Here is a 17,938-nt window from a genome sequence, read left to right as displayed (position 1 = left end):
ACAAATCAATTAACATACTGTAAACACCAAAAATGATATTAAAATATTTTTTTACGACTTCAGATTTGTGGTTCCAAAATCAATGCTCCTGTAACACACCAAACCCGGCCCGGACGTTATGGCCGAATTCGGAGTGTCACATTGAAGTATTTTAGCGAAAATCGTGTTTTCATTGAAAACCCTTCTTAAAATAAAAGAACCCTAATTAACAAAAAAAAAAAAATCTTTCAGTTACAAAAGCCTTGTTTAAAACATTTGATTTTAAAAAAAAAACTTAGTTGCGGAAACGTAGAAAACATACTATAATTTAAGAAATCCATGTTCAACTTCTCATAATTACAATAATAATAATAATAATAATAATAATTCAAGTAATAATAACATAATGAAAACCTTATTACATTCTGGTCTGAACACACTTAAAAAGAAATAAAAACTTAAATGCTTAAAAAAAACCAAGTCCGGATTATCTTGCTAGCCGGCCACCTAGAGTCCCTCCAAACATCGAACCTTCTACTGAGAATCACCTAAAAATAAAATAAAAGAGGGGGTGAGTTTTTGCAAACTCAGTGTGTACAACTCTCGATGAAAAACAAGCATTCAAAGAGAAATCATCAAACATGCAATGCAACCCCATCCAAATTTTTCATCCGCTACACACCAGCTCCGTCCCCCGTCACACCATATGGGGATATAAATATCGACCCACCCAGCCCACACACCAATGGCAGCCCGGTTGCGAAACTACCTTCATTTACATATTGGGCTTTAAAAGCCGTCGGTGGATCCACGATTGTCAGGCAACCATGCGATCCTCATATACTTCCTCCGTTCCCTAGTTCCCACCCCATATGCAACCTAAGCGGAACGTCATATGTATGCATGTCACATCCATAAAACTTACATTCAACACCTAGGGTATTTTGGTCATTTTCTCCCTTAGGGGCATTTCGATAATTTTTCCTTAATTATGGTTTTCACTTACCTTGACCTGTTAACAAGTCCTGCGAGCTAAGATGAAAGAATACTATGCACCAGGTAGGATTCCAGAGAAGAGGATGTTGGTCATTAAGACCGCTTAAGTACCAAGCTCTCCCTAGATCCAATCATTGACATGCATATACCCGTTGCCAGACCTTAACCCTTCGACTTGTCCACGGTTGCAATATATTAATTAAGTCTTATGTTATCATATACTAGGCCCAAAACCCCTTACAACGCCCAAAAAAATTCACCTACCTGTATCTGGCCCATTAAGCCTAATCATATTCATATGGCCCCTTTAGGCCCAAATCACCTATAGATGGCCCATTAGGCCCAAATCACATTTATATGGCCCGTTAGGCCCAGTCACATTCATATTCATGCTTACATACAAATTCCTATCACATAGCATCAATATTCAGTTTTTGCCTATTATAGGCCCAACAGCCCATCAAGCCCATTTACCCCATTCTGGCCCGTATGGCCAAATTACCACCCAAGTCCACAGAATCGCCCGTGGTTCTCAGGCAACCTATAGGTCTCCCCCTTACGAGTGTTCGCGCACTCACAAGACTACCATAGCCAAACTTTCGGCTTTTCGACATTTCGGCTTTTCAGCATTTTGGCATTTCGGCTTTTGCCGATTCATAGTGTCTGTGCAGTGTATGTACACACCTGGTAAGCAAGCGTGCCGCAATTCCCTTAGTCACCAACCTACAATGATATCACCCTTCCATTAATCGTATGCTTAATCCATATTCTACCCAAGAACCGAAACGTCATATTAACCTTACCTTGAACACCAATCCTTAATAGCTTTCCTTGATCACGTACTCCCTAGCTCTGCATTAATCTTACTCATTAAAACTAGAATAATAGATGACTCATATCCAACACAAGTCCCCTTACCTTAACTATGAGCATTCGGCCACTTTAGCCAATGGGAGAGGAATACTTACCAATACCGCAACACCTAAGGAGCAATTCGGCAATGAGCTAAGATTCGAGATCTGATACTAATTCCCTACCACAGTTGATTAGAAAGAGTGAGGGACAATATTTGATACTTAGCAAAGAAAACCGATTGGAAGAGTACACTTACACTAGATTCGGTCAAAGAGTATTTGGCTCTAGAGATTTAAATGGCAACAATTGCTTATTTGGCACCAAGGGAGAGAGGAAGAAGAATCGGCTAAACCCAAAGGTGAAACAAAGAAATCGGCACAAGGAAAATAAAAAGGAGAACAAGGATTTTTGGCTTTTAGGGAAAAGGGTTTCTGGCAACAAGATGAGAAAAAGATTTCTGCATTAGCTTTAAACTCTTGCATTCAACACCTATTTATAACCCTTATGGCGGAACTCCTCAAGCCCAAGTTCCCATTTCGGCTCCACTTGCTCCTCACTTCTTATCTTCTCATTTTTTTCCTTGATAACCTCTTGATATTTTCCTCAGATTTCTCTCTTGAACACTTCCCTTGGAGTCCATTTCCACTCCATTTCCAACCTTCTAGAAGGCCAAAATTAAACTTCTAAAAACACTAAGCTAGGATTCGAACCTTAGACCTCCTTGCTAGCTATTAACGCCACCTCCCTACACTCTAAGTGGCGACACTTAGCCACTCCTCCATAAGGCTTTTTGATGCTATTTTCCCCTATCTTTATTTAAAAGCCCAACTACTTGCCAACCCTGATTCTTTTACTAATTAAATTATAATTTCTTTTACCCCTTAATTCGAACTCAAACCTTGACCAAGACCTACCCTTGTGTAATTAACACTTAACTGGAATTGCTAAGTACAAAAAAAAAATTCAAGATTTTGGGATTTTTGGGACGTTACAGCTCCGAGTTTGCTAAAACTGGGCTGTTACAAATATAACACAAACCATTGCATAACCAAGTATCATGATTGATATAGTGAGAACTAGAGGTGCTCATGGATTGGGCCGAGCCAGACTCGGGCTGAGCTCAACTAAAAATTTAGGCCCATTTACAAGGCCTGGGCCCAGCCCCAAAAATAGGCCTAAAATTTTGCCCAAACCTGACTCGGATAAAAATGCTAAAACCCGAGCCCGACCCGGCCCGCCCGTATTAAGTTTTATATTATTTTATATAATTTTAAATTTATATAATACATCAAAATACCAAAAACATTAAAATAAATATTTCCCAACAAATTGAAAATAAATTTTAAAAATATGTAGACCTAAATAACACAAAGATAAATACAACTTAACAAGCAAATGCCTCTAAAATAATAACAAAATTAACAAATTCCATTAAAATAATAACAAAATTAACAATAAATTAAGTTTTATACAATGTCCAAACAATAACAATAAAATAGTAGCGACATAATAGTAAAATGATAGCAATAGGAGAAAACAATAAGAAAATAACATTAAAAAAAAGAGTAATTTTTTTGACTTTTAGTGAATTTGGGTCTGGCTGGACTAAAAATATCTTACCTGAGGCCCGACCCTTTTTTAAATGGGCCTTATTTTTTTGTCCAAGCCCATTTTTCGGACCTATATTTTTTCCTAAACCCTCCCACATTTTGGGCCAGGCCACCTAGTCTAGTGAGAACCTAGAGATTTTATATATTAATATATATATGTGCTATTGTGGAAATAAATTGAAAGAAAATATTAATTTTCTTTTATTGAGGGAGAGAGTTAAAAATGAAAAATAGTTTTTATTTTATATTTAAAAATGTTGGACAATTATGTAAATAGAGAGGATGAATTTGGATGGATGGTAGGGTGCAGTACTGTGTGTTTAGCTTATTTTTTGTTTTACGTTACGGTATTATTATAGTATCTAGTCTCACCGCTACTGTTATTTTTACACTAATAGTAGGCAAACACATTGTCCATTCAAACTCACCCAGAGTCTCTTTCATTATTTTTGTACTAATCTTTTGCAACAATTTTGATTTTATGAATACAGAAATAAAAAATTCATTTTGCATTTATTTTCCACTTGCTATTATGACAAATAAAAAGAAATTTCTTTCCTTTTTCTTCTTCCTCTTCTTATAGATATTTTTCTTGTTAAGTTGTCGACAAATCTGGAGCAATATAAATTAATCATTTTACTATTAAATAGTTTAATTTAATTTTTATATTAGTAAAAGATAATATAATATAATATTTACTGTTTAAAAATATATTTAAGTATTTTTATTTGCAATTCATGATAGAAAAATTAATTTAAATATAATTTTTAATAATAAATATTAATTATATTAAAAGTTCTTTCTATTAATATAGAAATTAAATTAAAAATAGAAATTAATTTAAAATCAATTTTCATAATAAAAGGACTTAATAGTTACTTTCAACTTTTTACCACAGAACTTCGAATACATATATAAAGGATTAATGTATTATATGGTATGCAAATGTGATATTTATGTGTTCTATTTAATATAGTAGTTATATTCAGTAAAAGTTATATATTTTAATATTTAAAAATAAGTATGTTAATTTTAATGTTTAATTTAGGGTTTAGGATTGATATGATGAAAATTTACTATCAATTAATTTTTATCAAGTTGATTTTAAACCCCAAAAATATCACAACCATAAGAATGTATTTGAAAAATTAAATACAAGATAAAACAAATTCACAATTAGTATTAACTTTATACTATTATGAAAATAATTAAAATTAAAGCATAATAATATTAACAATTAACTTTTATCAAAATAACTCTAAAACTCGAAATGAATATTAATAATATATATGTAATAGCTATTTTAGTTAAATCGAAACAGTAGTTTCGAGACCACAAATCTGGAAGTCAAAATATTTATTTTATTATTATTTTAATGTTTACAGCATTACAATATGATTGTGTGAAAATCTCGTTAAGAAATTTTAACGTTTGAGTGCTTAATTTGATACAAAGAACTAAATCGCGTAAAGTGTAAAATTTGAGTTCTATTATCTAAAGGTGTCTAATAGCTATAGAACCTTAAAGTGGAGGTCCTTATGTGGTAATTAAACCATTAATATTATGAGTGGACATTTATGTGCATGGTTAAGTAGATTTTTAATGTTTTATTATAAGGTTAATTTAGTAATTTAGTAATTAAACTAATTAAAACAAAAGAAGAATATAGGTATCATCTTCCTTGATAGATGATACCACTGAAATTTTGAAGGAGAAAACCTCCATGAAAGCTTAAGTGTTCGGCCTTCACTCCTAGCCTTGCATGTGAGTATTTTTCATCATGTTTTTAATGATTTCTATGTTTTTGAGATCGTTGCATCTTAATCTAGCTAGCCCAAGGACTAATTTGAAAAATTATTAATTTTTTAGGGTTTTTCCATTGATGAACCTATGAGTATTTTGGTGTTTAATGTTAGAAAATGCATGATTGTTGTTAGATAAACAACATTTGTTAAGTGATTTTTAGTAAAATGTCAAATTAGGGGTTAAATTGTGAAATGTGTAAATTTTGTGGTTAAATTGTGAAATAAATGGAAAATATGGACTGCTAGGGACCTAATTGAAATTTTTCTAGCATGGATTGTGTTTTAATTACATAAATTTGTGATTTTATGAAATAAGGACTAAATTGTAAAAATGTGAAATGTTAGAGGCAAAAGTGTAAAGTAACTTTAAAGTGTATTTTGGACTAAATTGAATAGAGAGATTATTAAATAAGATAAATTTGATATTATATAGATCAAGAAAAGTGAAATACAGACTTAGATTGGGGAAAGAACAATGTTTTGGATTAATAGACTCATTTTGCCGTTTTTCCATCCAAGGTAAGTTCTATGTAATAAGCATTATTATAATTGTGTTCTAAATGTTTTGATATTGCATAAATTGTAAATACGACCTTATGGATACGTTCGATGACAATTTGGCAAGTGTAAAGTCCCAGTTGAACCTTAGGAATAGTTTAGGATACAAATGACATGTCATTAAGAGTTATGTGATTTGGGTGCTGGTCCGTACGTCCTACCAGTGGCTGAGTTATCCTGCATTTGTTGCGGATACTTGTCAGCTTGTGTGAGCAGCACCGTGTAGCTTCATCATGACCTTCAACTCGTGTGAGCAGACCCGTTGATAGCTCTAGTGTTTGCATTATATTGGATACTAGATTGAGATAGCTTCGACTATGTATGTGGCACTTAGGGTGTGAGATTCCCGAGTATCCGATAGTATTCTGAATGGTTCAATGGATATGTCAAAGATGTATGAGTTGTTACGTGATGGTACAAGTATGTACATGAACCGAGCAATACTTTGAAATAAGGAAAATTATGAAAGTTACATCTAGCTTTGTGAATGCAAATGTGGTAGGTTGGTGATTCATTATAAGATATGTTATATTATGTTTTGTTTGCTTAATTTGAGCATATATGATAAGTTTATTTAAATGCTATACGAACTTACTAAGCTTTATAGCTTACTTTGTTTAAATTTTCTGTGTTTTATAGTGAAATCAAAGCTAGCTCAGATTCGGGATTGTCGGAGACTTCATCACACTATCCATCTATCACCTTGATTGTAATAGCCCATTTTTTAGAGTAATCAGAACAGTGATTTCTGAACCACAAATCTGGTCCGAAAATATTTTTTATTTTTTATTTTATTAAATGGTCTGTATTATGATAGACATGTCGTGTGAAAATTTTGATACGAAAATTTTATCAATTAAGTGTTTAATTACGATAAGGACTAAATCGCATAAAATGCGAAAGTTAAATTCTAGTAGCTATAAGGATTAAATAGCTATGGAATTCAAAAATAAAGGTCCTTATATGGTAATTAGAACATTAAAGAAAAGTATGTAGATTTTTGGTGACTCATCCATGAAAATTTTAGAAAAGAGTAGGAAATTGAAATAATTAATTAATTAAAAAGATGATAAAAGATATCGTCTTATTATTTTGTCATCTTCAACCCCAAAATTATATGGAAACCCTAGGAGAGAGAGAAGAAACTTTCAAGGCTTAATTGGCTAAGTTTCCTTGTCCCGTTTTTAGTAATTTTGACATTTTTAAAACCAGGATAGTCTAATCATCCATTTGGGGGATTAATTTGAAAAGTTATCAAGGTATGAAATTTGGGTCATGGATGAATATGCTGAAAATTAGAAATTTATGGCAGAAAATGACAGGTTGTTGATAGATAAACAACTTTTACAAAATCATTTTTGATGAAAATATGATTTAAGAACTAAAATGTAAACTTGTGAAATTGAAGAAAAATCTTGAATTTTTATGAATACATGTGTTGTAAATCTATAATGGGAATTTAGTTGGGCTTGGAATAGGGAGTAAATTGCATAAGTTTCATTTTCCGAGCCTAAGGACAAAATTGGAATTTATGAAAAAGTTAGGGGCAAAATGGTAATTTTTCCTAAGACGTAAATTGAGTCCAATTGAGTAGGAAATATGAGGAATTGATGATTAAATTTATTTATATAGATATGGATAGCACAAATTCGAGGTTAGATCAAGGAAAAGAAAAGGTTTTAGATTAGTAGATTACTTACGCGAACAAGTGTCAAGGTAAGTTCGTGTAACTTAATCGAGCATGTAATTATGTTAATTGAATGTTGTGTTTGTATGTAATGTGACTTATATTGAAATGTAATTCTTGAATGCAATAATGGAAAATTTAATACATGCTTGAAATGGTGAAAAAGGGGTAAGTTTCGATTGAATATTGAATTATGATGAATACATGTGCTTTCCAAAAACGAATGAGGTCCTGCATTTGTTACGGACGGGATTTAGCTCAGACGACTAATCCTAATAACCTCATTATAGAAAGGATTTATCCTGAATGGGTAATCCTGATATAATACCTCTCGAGTATACGTTATGATTAGGATTTTTCCTGGACTGGTAATCCTAATTGAGTTTCTCTGAGCATACGTTATATATAAAGGATTTAGCCTGAACTGGTAATCTTGTTATACGATATGTGGCTCGAGAGTGTGTTCCTTGGTTAAGTGCCCTAATGGGTACTCTTGAATAAGAATTGACTGATTATTGAATCGTACACCTCGAGTGTATTACTTGAGCATCCATTGGAATTTCAATGATTCAACGGACACGAAACCTCTTGGTATGATAAGAGAATTATGGAATGAAATGAATGATGTTTTGAAGGAAAATTGTATGAAGAGCTCACCTATGTTTACTTGATTGATATGAAGATTTTGGTGACTAACATGTTTGATTGAATGCATGTGTTTAGGCAAATTTTGCTAATGGATGGAAAATATGATATTGTATGCTTAGATTTAATAAATGGGATTAGTAAGTTTAGTTTTCATTATACGAACTTACTAAGCATGTAATGCTTACTCTATTTTATTTCCCCTGTCTTATAATGCTCGGAAGCTTGTGAAGGTTGGAGATCATTGGAGCATCGCCACACTATCAACTAGCTTATTATGGGTATACTTAGTAAAATCATTTTGGTATAATGGCATTGTAACACCCCAAACTCGGTCTAGAAGTCTAGACCTAATTCGAAATGCTACATTGACCATCGAAGTGATCGTGAGAAAATCTTACAAAACTAGTCATTCTTAATTCGATTCCTGAAATAATTAATGTCGAGTATTAAAAAAAATAGAATAATAAAATGATTAAACTGTAAAACAGAATTATACCACCGTGTTGAAAACCTTATATTCAAAACTAAATAACCAATAAAAGTTTGAAACCACAAACTAATAACTTATTAGCCTCAAAACTATCTGAGTCCTCCGCATACCGAGTCCAACATCCAAAATCCCAAAATGTACCTGAAAGGGGAAACAAAAGAGGGGGTAAGCTATACGAGCTTAGTGTGAGATCAAACTAACTTGCTACCATAATAGAAATAGATACAGTAAACCTGAAAATAGTTCAGTAGCAGAACACACTTATAGAGTGACTATAACAAAACAGACCATATGTAACTTTACAGTCATATGGCTCTGTTAGACACAGTATCAGAAATTCTCAGAAGTCACAAACAGGCTTAAGCCCTTTTTCCAAAATCAGAATCGGTTGGGCCTTATTCCATCACACAAGGTTTCTTTAGACACGAGTGCCTTTCAATCAAATAGTACAATCAGACTTCTCAGTCAATCAGACAGTCAAATAATTCAGTCAGACAATCAAATAGATATTGCAGTCACAGAATCACACAGATGCATATGAGTGCAAATGAATTATAAAATAACCCACCCATCCAACCAATACACCATCTTCATCCAACCCGACACATCCTATGGGGATTTAATCAACCTACCCATCCCTGTACTCCGAGTAGGACCTCGAAAAGCCCATCTAACCTTATACTCCATAGAACGTCATCCCGGGTTGCTCGGCAACGATGATCATCAATATTGTCCTTGACCCTTAGGGAATTGGGACCGCCCACGACCCTCTGGGTATTAGGGCTATCAGTAAGCTGTACGGTGCCATGCGGAAGACCGCGATATAGACATGCAGTATAACTGCTAGATTAGATCTTATATACTGTACTGTGCAATTCAGTGAACCGCGGTACAGACATGTAGTATAATTGCCAGATCAGATAATGGTACGTAGTATAGCTAACGTACATGCGGTACAGTGCAAGGCGGTAAACCACTATACCGTTATCAGTAATGTCCACGACCCTCAGGGTATTGGGACCGCCCATGACCCTCTGGGTATTATTAAGGGCTTTCAGAATGCAGACAAACTGTCAAATCGTAAATCTCCTTTCTTTTCAACACCCCACCCAAAAAGATTTATGCATATGTATGTATGTATGCAGTCAGATGTACACAATTCAGAATATAAATTCAAACAGACAATCAAAAGGAGACACACACATCCGGTCAATCAGTTACAGAATTAAACATGTGTACCTTCGTGTCTTGAATCCAATATCAACTTATCTAACAAAAAATCACAAATGCACACATATCAAGCCCAAATCAAAGTCATAACTACCCCCAGTAAGGCTTAGTTGGGAGTTGGAACACACCGAGTCGCATTTGCCCTTGCATTTGACCTAAAACCCAAAGTTTGGCAAGATAGGGCCACACGCCTGTATGCTCTGGCTGTATGGAGCACTCCAAGCCGTGTGGGGGTCCAAACGCCAGTGTGAAGGGTAGCACACGGTCGTGTGATAGAGGCATACGCCCGTGTGATCAGGCCATGTAAGACACTATCCTATTAAGCTCAAGTGCAGAGTAGACACGACCGTGTGAATGTCTCACAAGCCCGTGTGGCCACCAGACACGGCCGTATGGAATCCCTAATTCCCAAATCAGTCACACGGCCGTGTGGCCAGGCCGTATGACCCCAAATCTCAATCCCTAATTCCCAAACTCACACGCCCGTGTGGACCAAGGGACACTACCGTGTGATTTTCGATAAAAATCCCCAAAATAGCCACACGGCCGTGTGGCCAGGCCGTATGGCTCCAAATTGGTCCAAACCTTGATTTCCCAAATCCACACGGGCGTGTGCCAGTCGGGGAAGCCATGAAACCACCCCAGAACAGTCCTGAAAACACCATTTTGGCTACCAAACTATCCCCCAACTTTGGTACTATCGAAACCACATCAAAAAATAGAGTATCGCACTCCCTTTCAGCATTCAAAGCTCTGAACTAGAGAATCAAAGCATTGTCACGAAAAGCCAAAACAACTCTTGTAAAAAACAAAAGATAAGTAGATTAGTTAGAGTTGTCTTCCACACCTGTTTTGATAACGAAGAAGACGACAGAGGAGCAGAAAATCAAGGTCTTTCGACCCCACAACACCACCGATTCCAAAAAGCAAAAAGAAGAACACAAGAACAAAAACCAAGAAGAAACAGAACAAAAAATCAAGTGCCAAGTAAAAGCAAATAAAAATAAAAATAATTAATAATCACACTAAAGACAAATAAATAAAATTATTATTTTAACTGAAATCAGAAATAACTAAAATGTTTTCTAAAACACCCACACAGGGACTCGAACTCAGATCCCTAATGCAAACCAACACACTCACAACCACTAGACCAGCAGGCCCATTCTGCTACTAAACTGCACAACTTAACTTATGTGTGCAAGCCTCCCACTATCCCTGCACTCAAAACCCAGAACTTTTAAGCCCAAAATTCGGGGCGTTATAGGCATGTATAGGTCAACTTGACCATTAGTGGCTTGATAATGATGTTTTGTAACCAAGTAATTGGAATGGCTAGTAATGGTTGTTTTGATATGCTTGTATTGTCATGTTATGGTAGCTATATATATATATGTATGTATGTATATGTTAAGTAGTTGATCAAATTATGTCTAACATATGAAATATACCAAGGTAAGATTATAAACATGTATGCAAGCAATGACATGCCTTGTTGAATGATGGAATTTTCTTAATTTGAATGCTTGAATTGGTTGGTATTTGGATGTGAGTTTAAGTGCAGTTCATGGGAGTGACTTTGGGTGAGAAATGAAGCCAGAAATGGCTTTATTTTGTCCACACGGGTAGACACACGGGCGTATGTCTAGACTATGTGTGACACACGGTCGAGTACATGGGCGTGTAGTTAAGCCATGTGTCCCCTACACCATAATTTTGAGAAACAGAATGCTCAAATTGAGCACACGAGCGTGTGTCTCAGCCGTATGTGCTACACGACCTAGAAAACAGGCGTGTGTCTTGGCTGTGTGAAACCTACACCTAATTTCGAATTGAATTAATTAACCACACTTCCTAACACACGGGCGTGTGACATGGCTGTGTGCATAAGTTGGATAGTTACACCGGGTCGAACACAGCCTCTAGCACGGGCGTGTCCCTTGGACCACATGGGCGTATGAGCCCTGCACCTTGGAAAATTTTTGAAAATTTGCAAAAAAATTCTTAGAGTTCCCGATTAAGTCCTGGAATACCTCTAACCTGTATCCATCTCCAAAATAGGTTATGAGGTATTACCGGACTTATAGCACAATTCAAAACATTCATTTGTCATTAAATTAACTCATTTCAATCAAAGTTATTCATTTGCACTTGTAACATGCTTAAGTCGAGCATAAATAGCTTAATACATGCATTCAGAACTAAATCGATAACATTAGAAAACTTTGGGAAACTTAGAAAATTTTCTTGAATACAGAGGTCACACGCCCGTGTACCCAGGCCATGTGCCTCACACGGCCACCAGAAACGCCCGTGTCATAGGCCATGTAAGAAACAGGGCATATATACTGACTCACACGGCCGACCACACGCCCATGTCTCAGCCCGTGTGCCACACACTGACTTATTTTAACTAAGCTTTAGCAAGCACACGGTCGAGTCACACGCCTGTGTGCTCAACCGTGTGGATGAGAAATAGGCCTGTTTTAAGCGACTTTTCCTCACCCAAACTTCAATCACTTAAGCTCACATAAAACACCATACTTTCATTCAATTTGGCAATCAAAACAACCATTTCAAATACACATTATATGTCATTACAAAACCAAACATTTATATACTCAAATCAATTCCATTTGTAACGCCCCTAACCCGAATCCGTCACCGGAATAGAGTTACGGAGCATTACCAGAGTTACCGATTTATTTATCAGATATTTCATTAATCCGATATCTTTTCTATTCCACGTTCAAGTCTCGTATTCGAGTCATCCAGATATTTATAAAGAAATTTGATTGTCGTTTTCATTTATTTCATGTTGTTATACATTCAACTAATGCTCTAAACAAAATTACCATTTTACCCCTAAACTTTTAATTAATGACGATTTCATCCTTAGGTTAAAATAAAATAAAATTCTTGCAATTTAATCTTATTTCCAGCCGTTATTCTCAAACAAATTGATAACAACCCATGAATTCTATAAAATATCATAAATTTCCATAATTTCAACACTTTTCAATTTAATCCTTAAAACATGTTTTTCCCTGATCTTGAGCTAAATTAATAATTTCATTCAATTTTATATTTTTAAATAATAAAATAATCCATTTCATGCAAATTGGTCATTTCTAACATTTTTTTTACAAAATTTCCCATAAAATTTTACTTTTATTCAAATTAGTCCATGAGCCTAAAGCATGCAAATTAGCCATGCTAGCTGAATATTCATACATATTTTTCTCCTCCTCCTCTCCATTCCACATCCTTAATTTATATAACATGCAACAAGTAACATTATCAATAATTTCACTATTTACTTATATGTATATTCAAAACTGTCCATTTGCGTCATAGTCACTAAATTATTTATATCTTAAGATACAGAACTCGATATTAAGATCCGCTAATTTTTCCTGAAACTAGACTTACATATCTTATCACCATAAAATTTTCATAATTTTTGGTTTAGCCAATAAGTACAGTTTATTCTTTAAAGTTACCCCTATTCTGCTGTCTGACAGTTCCGACGCTTCTTCACTAAGAATTAATTATCTCATCGTACGAGATTCAGATGATGTTCCTGCTTATTTATATTGAAAATAGACTCTTTAAGGATTTTAAACATATAAATATAATCCCTTAATTATTTTTCTCCAATTTTTTATGATTTTCTAAACTCAGAACAGGGGAACCCGAAATCATTCTGACATTGTCTCACAAAATTTATTATAACTCATGATTTACAATTCCATTGCTTACACTGTTTCTTCTATAAAAAACTAGACTCAATAATATTTAATTTAATATTTTATTCATCCTCTAATTATATTTCTACAATTTTTGGTGATTTTTCAAAGTTAGACTATTGCTGCTGTCCAAAATTATTTTAGTGCAAAATGTTAATTTTCATTTTGCCCCAAATTTCACAGTTCATACAATTCAGTCCTTACTTAATTAACCCCTCAATTAAGCTAATTTTCTCAATTAATACTTTTCCTATACATTATAAGTTATTTCATAACTATTGAAATTCAGAATTTCCACATAAAACTCTAACTTCAAACTCTTTTACAATTTAGGTCCCAAACATTCACTTTCTATTCAATTCTTTCAATAAAATCAGCATATAAACTATTTAAAGCTCTAATTCCATGCCAAATAATCATATACTTTCAGCACATATTCATAGAAACTTTCAATTTCTTTCATAGGATCAAGAACTAATGAATTCAACAAGTAGACCTAGTTGTAAAAGTCACAAAAACACAAAAATTTCAAGAAATAATCAAGAATTGAACTTACTTGCAGTAAAAATATGAAAAAAAATCTTAAGGGAACTCTTCCATGGTGTTTTTACTGATGAGAATGCAGAAAAATAAAGAGAAATCTGGATAATTCGACTTTAGTCCTAGCTTTATTAAGTAAATTTTGCAATTTTGCAATTTTGCCCTTAATTCCCCTTATTTTCTTGCTGATTTCATGCCCTTGCCGTCCAGCCCAAATAGACCTTGGGTCTATTTACCTTTTAAACCCTCTTTCTTTTATCATTTAAGCTATTTAATCATTTCCCACAATTTTGCATTTGATACAATTTAGTCCTTTTGTTCAATTAGCTATCAAGACTTTAAAATTTCTTGACTGAAACTTTAATACTAACTTATTAACACTCCATAAATATTTATAAAAATATTTATGGCTCGATTTAAAATTCCCGAGGTCTCGATACCTCGTTTTCAATTCTAATTATTTTAATATATATATTATTGTAGTACACTATTCACTATTTCAAAATTTTTCTAACTTCACATTTAACTTATACTCACTAAATTAATAATATTTCCTACTCATTTTTCGGATTTAGTGATCTCAAATCACTGTTCCGACACCACTGAAAATTAGGCTGTTACACTATTTGTGCATTCAAACACATACCAAACCAATATGATTCATTAGTCAATATACATATATAACCTATTCAATAGTTCAACCTTAAACATCCAAGTACCAACTATCATTCAAACAGTTTCGATCCATATTTCCATCACATATCCATACCATTTGCATAGCCTCATTCCATCAATTACTTACCAAAACATGCCATATCTAGTACACATAAACATAACCCAATATTTAACCAAGTTAAGCCAAATCACATGGCTTAAACACTTCAATACATATAAGCTTCAATAGCTAAAATAACTTATACATCTCATAAAATCAACTAGCCTATACATGCCAGATTACCAATTTCAAAGAGTTCAAAAATACCAATTCAACTCCTGGATAGTGTGATGAAATCTTCAATGACTTCACACCCGAACGAGCTTTCAAATCACTATAAAAAAAAGAGAAATGAACAGAGTAAGCTAATAAGCTTAGTAAGCTCGTATGACTAGTATGTATTATATACAATTTAACAATTAATTCACAATTAGATAAGCATGAATACATATAAATCAGCTCCATCGAAATTAACACGTATTACAATAACAACCTGATAATTCCTGTATGTATTCATTAGTTTTCACTTACGTATCATATGAAATTATTAAATATTACTTACTTGTCGAGCGTGTCACGTATACCTGAGCTGATTCATATTATCATTTCAATTCTTGTACAGTTAACTTGTTCGTTGAACCATGGAAATAACATTGAATATTTTGTATTTTGCACACTAATGGGCATATATGTGGTTAAACCACCTATATCTCAATTCACATATAACATTTGTTCATACGTCATTATAACCTATATTACCACTTCAATACAATCCAACCAAATTTTCCCAATGCATAAGCATATAAAATCATTAATAGATTATTATCATTATATCAATGTAAATATCAAGTCACCATAGGTGAAAACAATAAATATTCAGTCTCAAGTACATATAACTTCATTCCATATTTAATTCATCAAATAACATCAATACCATGTAATTCAAATGACATTAAGGCAATTCATTTTTTTTCGTATAAACTATAATTCATTCATATAACTAGTAGTTCATCTGTATAACCAGTAATTCATCAATAATAACAGTAATTTATCTGTATCAACAGTAATTCATCCGTATCTATAGTAATTCATTCATTTCAACATAGCTTATTCATATGATCAGCAAGAGTAATTATGCTCGTTGAACTACGTTGAATTTGGATAGATACTTGGGTGATACACACTAAGTGTATTTATCGGTAATCCGTCAATTTACTATCCTTTTCACTCTTTCGAGCCATGATCGGTAAGCTCCTTCTGAGCTGATAAACAGTAAGCTTTATTGAGCTGAAACGGTAAGCTCTATCGAGTTGAACAGTAAGCTCATACGAGTTAAATCGGTAAGCTCCAATGAGCTAAAAACAGTAAGCTCTTAGTAGCTGATATATCGGTAAGCTCATACGAGCTGTGGTGAGTCCGTAACAAATGCAGGAGCTCGACCAAAACGGTAACCCTAGTGACATGTCACTCGTATCTAACAAATTCTTACAGTTCAAATGGGGCTCGGTAATTATCCAACTTCATCAGTTAAGCATTCAATGATCAATAATTCAATTTCTCAAATCATCTATAGATTCAATTCAATTAAGTGTATAGATTTAAATACTCAATTCGCATACCTAATGCATATTATCATACGGAATCCATGTAACATATATAACAATTGTAGCATTTCTCTTTCATTCATGTAAACAGTAATTTAATCATATAATCAGTAATTTGAATTTCAAATGGATAATTCATTCAACTTATACACATACATTTTAAACAATTACATGTATTTAATAATTTGGTTCTAGCTATACGAATACCTCGTGTTGCTCAAATAAAACTATCGGCTATTCGTTCACTTTTCGTTTTCCACGATTTAGTTCTGGTAATTGCTTATCTTGATCTATATATAATATCAAATTCAGCATATTAACTTTCCTTTCTATTCAATTTGACACTATATACACATTTTGGAAAAATTACGCTTTTGCCTCTAAAGTTTCACACTTTTTCAATTTAGTCCTTATCTCGTAAAATTGCAAATTCATGAAATTTAAGGACAACCCATGCTATCCGAAATTTTTTATAGCTTCATAACAGCCCATATTTTCATTTTATTCAAACATTTAACCATAAAATTTTACAATTTCACAAATTAATCCCTAATTGACAATTTTGTCAAAAATCACTTAACAAAACTTGTATATCTATCATTTAACCTTCATAATCTATCATTAAACATTTAAACACTCAAGAATTCAACAATGGAATTATTCAAATTCTATAATAGTTTCAAAAAAGGAGATATGGGCTAGCTAGATTAAGCTGCAACGAGCTCAAAAACGTAGAAATTATTAAAAACTGGGTCAAAAATCACTTACAAATTAAGCATGTATTAGCCGAAACTTCAAAGATCATCCATGAATTTCTTTGTTTCTAAATTTTGGTGGAAAATATAGGATGAAGATGAGTGGAAATTTTAGTTTTCTTTTATTTAACCTTATTTCCAAATTTACCTAAATAACCTTTCAATTTAAAACAATTTACAACAATGTCAAACCAAATCTTTCACTAACTAATTAGTGGGTTAATATCCACATAAAAACTTTTACTTTAGCGTTGTATAGCTATTTCACTCTTTTAGCTAATAGAACATAAGTTTTACGCTTTACTCGATTTAGTCCTTTTTACCGAATCAACCACTCAAACGGTAAAATTTCTTTACGAAATTTTCACACAAACATTCTATCATACTTAATAAAATAATAAAATAAATATTTTGACTTCAGATTGTGGTCCTAAAACCACTATTCTGATTAACCCTAAAAACGGGTTGTTACAAGTCCCGACTCGATTCTAATGCTCGTATTGGGCCTCGAGTGTCCAATTAAGGTACGTTCTGGAGGATCTCGATTAATGAATAGTAATTTACGTGAATTATTGGTAAAATATTTTGAAAGTTTCGGTAGTACTCCGAAACCTTGTTCCAACGAGGATACGAGTTAGAGGTGTTACATTTAGTGGTATCAGAACTACGGTTTAGCCGATTCTCGGATTTAACTTAGCAAACATGAGTTTAGCTATA

This window comes from Gossypium arboreum, chromosome 2, assembly GCF_025698485.1.
Source record: "Gossypium arboreum isolate Shixiya-1 chromosome 2, ASM2569848v2, whole genome shotgun sequence".
NCBI classification, from domain to species: Eukaryota; Viridiplantae; Streptophyta; class Magnoliopsida; order Malvales; family Malvaceae; genus Gossypium; species Gossypium arboreum.
Note: the sequence above shows the minus strand (reverse complement) of the source record.